The sequence below is a fragment of the Salvia splendens genome, chromosome 10 (assembly GCF_004379255.2).
Source record: "Salvia splendens isolate huo1 chromosome 10, SspV2, whole genome shotgun sequence".
Taxonomy (NCBI): domain Eukaryota; kingdom Viridiplantae; phylum Streptophyta; class Magnoliopsida; order Lamiales; family Lamiaceae; genus Salvia; species Salvia splendens.
Window position 1 is genome coordinate 28499109 of NC_056041.1, and position 8832 is coordinate 28507940.

At 41.1% G+C, this 8832-nt stretch overlaps 1 long non-coding RNA gene across 1 annotated transcript; it reads right to left on the minus strand.

Moving 5' to 3' along the window:
* Positions 1–679: 679 nt before the first annotated feature.
* Positions 680–1249, minus strand: LOC121751452. Its single transcript, XR_006040090.1, has 2 exons — positions 1070–1249; positions 680–980 (listed from the first exon to the last, which is right to left on the minus strand). It is a non-coding gene; the product is annotated as an uncharacterized LOC121751452 (long non-coding RNA).
* Between the last annotated feature and the right edge of the window lie 7583 nt (positions 1250–8832).

The following is an 8832-nucleotide window of genomic DNA, read 5'->3' on the forward strand; positions in this document are numbered from 1 at the left end:
CGTCTTTCAGTAAATAACAATAAAGACTTATCTCAACTGTTAGATCCTTCAGTGCTATACCACACCAGTGTCGTTTATTTCCTAAGGTAAGGAAACATGCGGACTGACACTGCAACCTTTCACGATAGGTAGCCAAAGCCTATCTTGGTTGTGAAATTCTATTTCTCTTCTACAAAGGACCGACTGCATCACCTTCTATGAACGTCGTTCACGACCAGTCTACTATGCAGAAGAATTAGACTTATTTGCTTCTTATACATTTAAATGTTTGAGAAACATCTTATAAATGCATAAGCAAACACCAATGCGATAAAATTAATTCTTCTCGCCTTGGGTTAAAAGTGGATTGTAGAGTTTATTGTGTACAAGCAATTCTATCCGTGCAACATGCTCGAAATATGCTTTTCAGTATACCAATCCTAACAAAGCCAAACGCAATTCTGGACAGAAAAGTGAAAGAATTGAGAAATAAAACTATTGTAACAGTGAAAGTCCTATGGAAGCACCAATGCCGCGAGGAGGCGACGTGGGAGCTAGAGGACCAGATGAAAGAGAAGTACCCACAGCTTTTTGCCTAACCGAAATGAAATTTCGGGATGAAATTTTTGTTAAGGGGGGTAGAATGTAATAGCCGAGACTTAGATTCTCGAGAATCATGAAATAAAATACTAGAATTTTATTAAAGAATGAATGGGTACTTTTATTTCTTGAAAAAGGGTACAAATACAATTTCCAGAATCTCAAATTAATAAACTACAATCTTCGACGATGAGAATAAATGAAATGAGATCTGTGAACTAGTAAATTATACATATGTTGAAAAAAAAAGAAACAAAGGAGAGTTCAAAGTGAACTGCTACAACCGAGCGTTCCTAGAGAACTTCCTCGGCCCTTAGCGCGAGCCGTCTTGGCCCAGTTCAGGAGGGGTCCGACGGGCTGGGAGGTTAGGGGATGGACCAGGTGGAGCCAGCCTCTCGGTCCTGCCCAAGATACAGCTCCTTTAGAAAAAAATAGACATAAGAGAGATGAAGTTGGCAGCTTTCACTAAAAAGGAAAAAGGAGGCATTACCTTTTGGATGTTGGAAAGTTTGCTTGAACTAATGAAGCAATTCCAGCCAGCCTACACCCCATCAATGAACAGCTCGTATCTCTGTTATGGTCAAGGGAGTCAGCCACAAAAGCCACCAAAGATCTGGTGCACCTGCAATAAAAGACAACAGCTCATAAGTGAGCAAGTACTAGACCCCATATAAAGCACCCAAGAGGGTTGGCCGGCTATGGTGTCCGTGAAGGTGGCCACCTTCTCGGTACACAACTTACAGATATGGTATGAAGTGAAGAACTTAGTCTGCAGATGAACTTTTAAGATCACAAAAGAATTTAGTAAGCTCGTGCCTTTTTAAGATAACCCCCATGTATTACTGTTGATGGATGACAACTATATAATGTATGTTTTGCTTTTCGGCACGTGTCCACTGAGTACTCCTGTACTCAGCCCTGCATGTATTTCTAAATGTGCAGGTTGAACGTCAAGAGGAAAGAGTATTGATCGAAGTCGATGTTATTAATAAATCAATTGGATCTTTCGACGATTCGTATCTTCATGCATGAAGTCGTTTAGTAAGGACTTATTCTGCTGTACTTTTGTTAAGTGAGAATTTCAAAGTCTCACCATCGAACTTTGATTTAGTCGACGAGATGATTATTCTATTTCTGAGACCATGTAATTAAATACATGGCTTCTATTTTATGGTATCAATCGATTTGGCCTTTTCGGTAAGTTCCTTGAGTTCTACCCCTTTTCTTTCTCCGTTTCTTTAATCCCTCTTTTTTAGTCGCGGATTACCCGCTTTCGCTATCCTTAGCAAAATGCGGTCGTGACAGAGCGGTATCAGAGCTTCAGTTTCCTTCCTGCTCTAAGATCCACACATTTCTTCAATCAAGATCTAGACTTGTTCACTAGATCGTTCCATGTAATCGACTCGATCAATGCTCCAATAAGAGACGTTCATCCAACCAAGATGAAAGTTAAAGAAGTGGAATTTTGAGATAGCTGAAACAAAGTGTGACGGGAATTGTCACGACCGCCCATACCAGGGGTATCACAAACGCGGCGATCGTGACCGACATGCATGGACAACAGTTTAAAAGAACAACTTAAGACTTAAAGAAAGAAAACAACTTAGTTTAAAGAAGGTTAAGGTCATTTTTTTTTAAAAAGACGTAAAGAAACATACTTTTATAAGGGGCACCGGAAAAATTTGACTTAAGAAATACAACTATATATATAAAAAAACTAAGGTAAAACAAACATTTAACTTAAATCTCGGAAAACACCATTTTCAGAAAGACAACGTAAACACTCGTTTAAACCTAACACCACCATACATGTTCAAACACAACACGAAAAGATTAAGGTCTTAAGACATAATTTAAAACATAGCAGCGGATAAAATAAGGTTCAGGGAGAGTCAAGGATCACGCCTATGTATGACGACACAACGTATCCTAGGGTCTTTAGCCAGCTCAACATCCCGCTCAACCTGCACATAAGAAAAATAATATGCAGGGCTGAGTACTTATTGTACTCAATGGGCTCATGCCGAAAATATTTTAATAAGTTATGTCATCCATACCAGTGATCTCGAGTTTTAAGTAGTAAGAAAAATATCACGAGAAACATAAAAATTCAAGTCTGGCCACACAATTTATCTCTCCACTTTTCACATCAATCCATCAATCACATCACAGTGCGACGAAAGTGTGGCCACACTATTCGCCCACGAGACCGGCCAACTTGCAAGGACGGCTCACGATCCCACCAGTGTACACAGCCTGATAGAGTTTACGGCCCTACTCAGACCCGAATTCGTTTCACAACACAGCCATATAGCCTAACGGAGTGAACTCATACGAACTAGGCATCAGGCACACAATCTCATAATAAAAACAACATGGCATGACATAACAGTTAAACCACCCTTATAACGCCACATAGCATTTTCGGAAAAGTAAAGAGGTTTGAAAAGAAAGCCCACCTCGATCGCTTAGCAAATTCACAACCCAACCTATAGCAATTCTCGATCCTCGAGTTCACGAGTACACAATACCCTTGTCAACGACAACACAAGTCAGCCTCCCACAACAACATTTTACTATGCATGTCCTATCGTTTTCTCTCTCATCGTTTTTCTCAAATTCCCCAACCCAACATACGTCACAAAGGTGTAAAGACACACGTAACACATTCCAACTTATCACAAGTGATTTCAACATTTAAACACGTTCCTTCGACATACATGCATCATATAATACTTTTAAACTTGAAACTAGTTGTCATTTTAACAAGGCAGAAAACTGGCAGAACTGCGCGACCGTTTTGTAAAAATCACTATAAATTCACCCGACCTCAAAAGAAGCTAAGTTTTGGTCACAATACAGAGGACACTTTCAAGTTCATCCATGAAAATTTTCACACCGAAATCACGTCATTTGGTCAGTCATATTACATATTAAACTCTCTGGTCGGAACATATAATTTCTGACAGTATTGCGCAGTTCATTTGAAAAATTTACCGTAATTTCATCCAATGCTCAAAAAGGCTGAAAATTTAACATGACTCGGAAGACACTTCAAATTTTCATATAGTTCAAGAATCACATTAATCGGAGGTCATTTGGTCATTCAAACAGAAAACGAAACATTCATGGCGAGAACTCAAGTTTCTGGCAGATTTGCGCAGTCAACTTCAAAAATTTATTAAATATTCATTTTTCGATAAAAAGGGCTGAAAATCACACGAGACACAGAAAACACCTTGAAGTTTACTCAGTAAAAATTTAATAGCAAAACTCATTCGTTTGATGGGTCAATTACAGATCATAAGCCACTGGTCGTGCACCACAGATTTCAGATTCAAGTTCGTAAATAGGGTTTTCATCTTACATCACACAACCACCGATTTCTCATGCTCGAAAACACATAACCATGCTTGCAAGTTCCTCATACATATATTTGCACATAAACTCATATTATTCACCAAATATTCCAATCCAACAACACATGATTTCAATCAAAACACAATATCATCCAAGTTCCTACGAAAACACACTTTCCCCCCGTTAAAACTTGCGATCTATCAAATCTACACCCACTACATGCATGTAGGACTCAAGAACATGGTCAAAACGGGTAGGGTGATAGAAAGTGAGCAATATACCTTCTTTGACACAAAACGAATCGGTCGAAACGATGAACGAAGCGATTCGTCGGAGACTCTTGAAAATAACTTCAAAGGATTGTAAGAACAAGAGTTGGATGGAGGATTTTTAGAGATGGGAGAGTGGAAGATGAAAAATGTGTGGGAGAGGGAGAGAAGAGAGGGGGCGAAATTTTTGAGGTGAATGGGGGCTAAGGTTTGATTATTTGATATTTATTTGTTAGGTTTAATCCATGGGTAAATTAAATAAAGAAATTGTGGGGGAAATAAAATATAGGCTAATGAATAAAAATCCCACAATTTAAAAGAATAAAATAGGCATGTGGGAGAGTGGAATTTTCGAAAATTCCATGTAGTGCACAACAAAAAATTTACTTGGTATTTACTTGGAGAATAAATTCATAACTTAGGAAATAAAAATAATGAATACAAGGGAACAATTAAATTAAATCTCCAAGTAGGAAATAAAGGAGGGGGCCGAAAATTCTTGGGTAATTGCACAAGGAAATTATTTAAATCCCCAATTAAAAGAATAGGATTTAAATTAGGTAATTTATTTATAGGAAAAAGGCTCCCATAAAATAGGCAACAATTAATTAAATTCCCACAAGGAAAATATTGCATAGGGGGCGTGTGATATGGAAGAAAAGTAGAAGAAAAATATTCACATCCCCAATTAATTAGACATAGGAATTTATTTGAATAAAAAAGGATTTCACAATTAGGAAACAAATAAAATATCCTCCAAAATTTAGTGGAGAGGCCGAAAATTGCCAACCAAGAAAATATCCCAACTCTCTATTTATTTTAGGTGAAGAAATAAATTATAACATGATTTAATTGGATTAAATTCAAAGGAAGGGAGTCAATAAAGCACCAATTAAATCAAATGAAAATAATTCTTTATCCTATAGGCGATTTTCGAAAACTCCCAAGGAAAATAAAATGGAGTTCGAATTTCATGTAGTACCATCTAGGGGTCATTTGGGTTGGATTTAATTTGGATAAGTATCCCAAAACAATTAATTAAATCCACGAAATGAAAAACTATCTCAATAATTAGGGAGGGCCGAAACTTTCAATGAATTGACTCGAAAAAGGATAATGCATGATCCTATTAATTATTTCCCCGCATTGGAAAACAAATATAAAATCTCAAGCTCATCATTCCACATTAACCACGCCAATTTATTTCACGCAAAACACTTAATCACATAGAAACAAAAGTTTCATAATTCCAAGAATTCAAAATTCAAATAACATATAAGAAGAGTCACAAAAGTTTGGGATGTTACATCCTTCCTCTCTAAACAGAAATTTCGTCCCGAAATTTGATCGTCTCACATAAACAACTCGGGAAACTTTTGCTTCATTTTATCTTCTAACTCCCACGTGGCTTCCTCGGGACCATTGTGCTTCCACAACACCTTCACGGACGCTATCGACTTGTTTCGTAGATCTTGTACCTTCCAATCTAGGATTGCTTCGGGTCTTTCCTCGTAGCTCATGTCGGGGGTTAGAATCACTTTCTCTTGGTGAATCACATGTTTGGGGTCGAACACGTACTTACGCAACTGCGACACATGGAACACGTTGTGCACGTTCCCAAAGCTGGGAGGTAACACCAATCGATACGCCACAGGACCTACTTCGTCGATAATCTCGTACGGTCCTACAAAATGCGGTTTCAGTTTGCCCTTCACTCCAAATTTCACAACTCCTCTCATCGGGGACACCTTCAAGAACACTTTGTCACCAACGTCGAATTTGATTTTCGTTCGACGCACGTCAGCATACGATTTCTGTCTATCCTGAGCTTCCTTGATCCTTGCGCGGATTTGATGCACAATCTCGGTCATTTCCTTTATAGCGTCGGGTCCTAACATCTTCCTCTCGCCAACTTTATCCCAATAAAGTGGGGATTGACACTTCCTGCCATACAAGGCTTCGTACGGGGCCATATCGATTGTCGCTTGGTAGCTATTGTTGTAGGCGAATTCAACCAACGGTAGAACAGTTTCCCAACTTTCCTCTCGATCTAGGACAACGGCTCGCAGCATATCCTCAAGCGTTTGAATTGTCCTCTCTGACTGCCCGTCCGATTGCGGGTGATAAGTAGTGTTGAAGTTTAATTGCATGCCCAATTCTCGTTGCAAACTCATCCAAAACTTTGATGTGAACTTCGTATCGCGGTCGGACACAATGGTCTTTGGCACTCCATGCTATCGCAAAATCTCGTTCACGTAGAGCTTAGCTAACTTGTCCGCGCCATAAGTAATCTTAATCGGTAAGAAGTACGCGCTTTTAGTAAGTCGATCAATGATCACCCAAATCGCAGTGTTGCCCTTCTGTGACTTTGGCAAACCCGTCACGAAATCCATAGCTAGATGCTCCCACTTCCATTCGGGAATTTCAAGCGGTTGTAACTTCCCATATGGTCGTTGGTGTAAGGCCTTCACTTCTTGGCATGCTAGACATCGTTCCACATATGACGCTACGTCCCCTTTCATTCCATTCCACCAAAACCGTTGCTTCAAATCCCGATACATCTTCGTGCTTCCGGGGTGAGCAGTGTAAGGTGTGTCGTGCGCTTCACTCAAAATCTCCTCCTTTAACGTCTCATCGCTCGGCGCACACAATCGCCCATCGTACGTCAAGGCATTATCCGCCTCCTCGCGGTAATGATCCAGCTCGTCGGCTCTCACTTTTGCACGTAATTCCTCCAACTTTCCATCACGTCGCTGGGCTTCTATGAGCTTGGTTCTCAAATCTGGCTCAATCACTATCGTCGCCAAGCTTGCACCTACTGTCTCGGGCGCTTCCACTATTTCCAAACTCATCTTGGCGAACTCGTGAATCAACGCTTCCTCTTGTGTTAGGAAATAAGCCAGTTGAGGTTGGTTCTTCTTACTCAAGGCATCGGCGACCACGTTCGCCTTGCCCGGATGATAGTTATTACCACAATCATAGTCCTTCACGTCCTCTAGCCAACGTCGTTGTCGCATGTTTAGCTCCTTCTGCTCGAAGAAATACTTGAGACTCTTGTGGTCCGTTTAGATTTCGCATCTCACTCCATAGAGATGGTGTCTCCAAATTGTTAGTGCATGCACCACTGCTGCTAACTCCAAATCATGGGTCGGAAAATTCAGCTCATTCGGTCTCAACTGTCGGGAAGCATACGCTATCACCTTCCCATCTTGCATCAACACGCATCCTAGTCCTACCTTCGACGCGTCCGTATAGACGGCGAAGTCCTTGTCGGGTTTGGGTACTGCTAGGACTGGTGCGGTAGTCAACTTCTCCTTCAATAGTTGGAAACTCGCCTCGCACTCTGGCGTTCAAACCACCTTAATTCCTTTCTTTAGTAGTTGCGCCATCGGTCTCGCAATCTTAGAGAATCCTTCAATGAATCGTCGATAATATCCTGCCAATCCCAAGAAACTGTGGATTTCACTTGGCATTTTCGGTGATTTCCAATTCTGCACGGCCTCGACCTTTACTGGGTCTACTTGAATTCCATTTGCCGTCACGATATGACCAAAAAAGTTCACTCGAGTCAACCAGAACTCACACTTACTGAACTTGGGGTACAGTTTCTCCCTTCGCAACGTTTCCAACACTGTTTGTAGATGCCATCTATGTTCTTCCTCGTTCTTCGAGAATATGCAACTGCGACACATGGAACACGTTGTGCACGTTCTCAAAGCTGGGAGGTAACGCCAATCGATACGCCACAGGACCTACTTCATCGATAATCTCGTACGATCCTACAAAACGCGGTTTCAGTTTGCCCTTCACTCCAAATTTCACAACTCCTCTCGTCGGGGACACCTTCAAGAACACTTTGTCACCAACGTCGAATTTGATTTCCGTTCGACGCACGTCAGCATACGATTTCTGTCTATCCTGAGCTTCCTTGATCCTTGCGCGGATTTGATGCACAATCTCGGTCATTTCCTTTATAGCGTCGGGTCCTAACATCTTCCTCTCGCCAACTTTATCCCAATAAAGTGGGGATTGACACTTCCTGCCATACAAGGCTTCGTACGGGGCCATATCGATCGTCGCTTGGTAGCTATTGTTGTAGGCGAATTCAACCAACGGTAGAACAGTTTCCCAACTTTCCTCTCGATCTAGGACAACGGCTCGCAGCATATCCTCAAGCGTTTGAATTATCCTCTCTGACTGCACGTCCGATTGCGGGTGATAAGCAGTGCTGAAGTTTAATTGCATGCCCAATTCTCGTTGCAAACTCATCCAAAACTTTGATGTGAACTTCGTATCGCGGTCGGACACAATGGTCTTTGGCACTCCATGCAATCGCACAATCTCGTTCACGTAGAGCTTAGCTAACTTGTCCGCGCCATAAGTAATCTTAATCGGTAAGAAGTACGCGCTTTTATTAAGTCGATCAATGATCACCCAAATCGCAGTGTTGCCCTTCTGTGACTTTGGCAAACCCGTCACGAAATCCATAGCTAGATGCTCCCACTTCCATTCGGGAATTTCAAGAGGTTGTAACTTCCCATATGGCCGTTGGTGTAAGGCCTTCACTTCTTGGCATGCTAGACATCGTTCCACATATGACGCTACGTCCCCTTTCATTCTATTC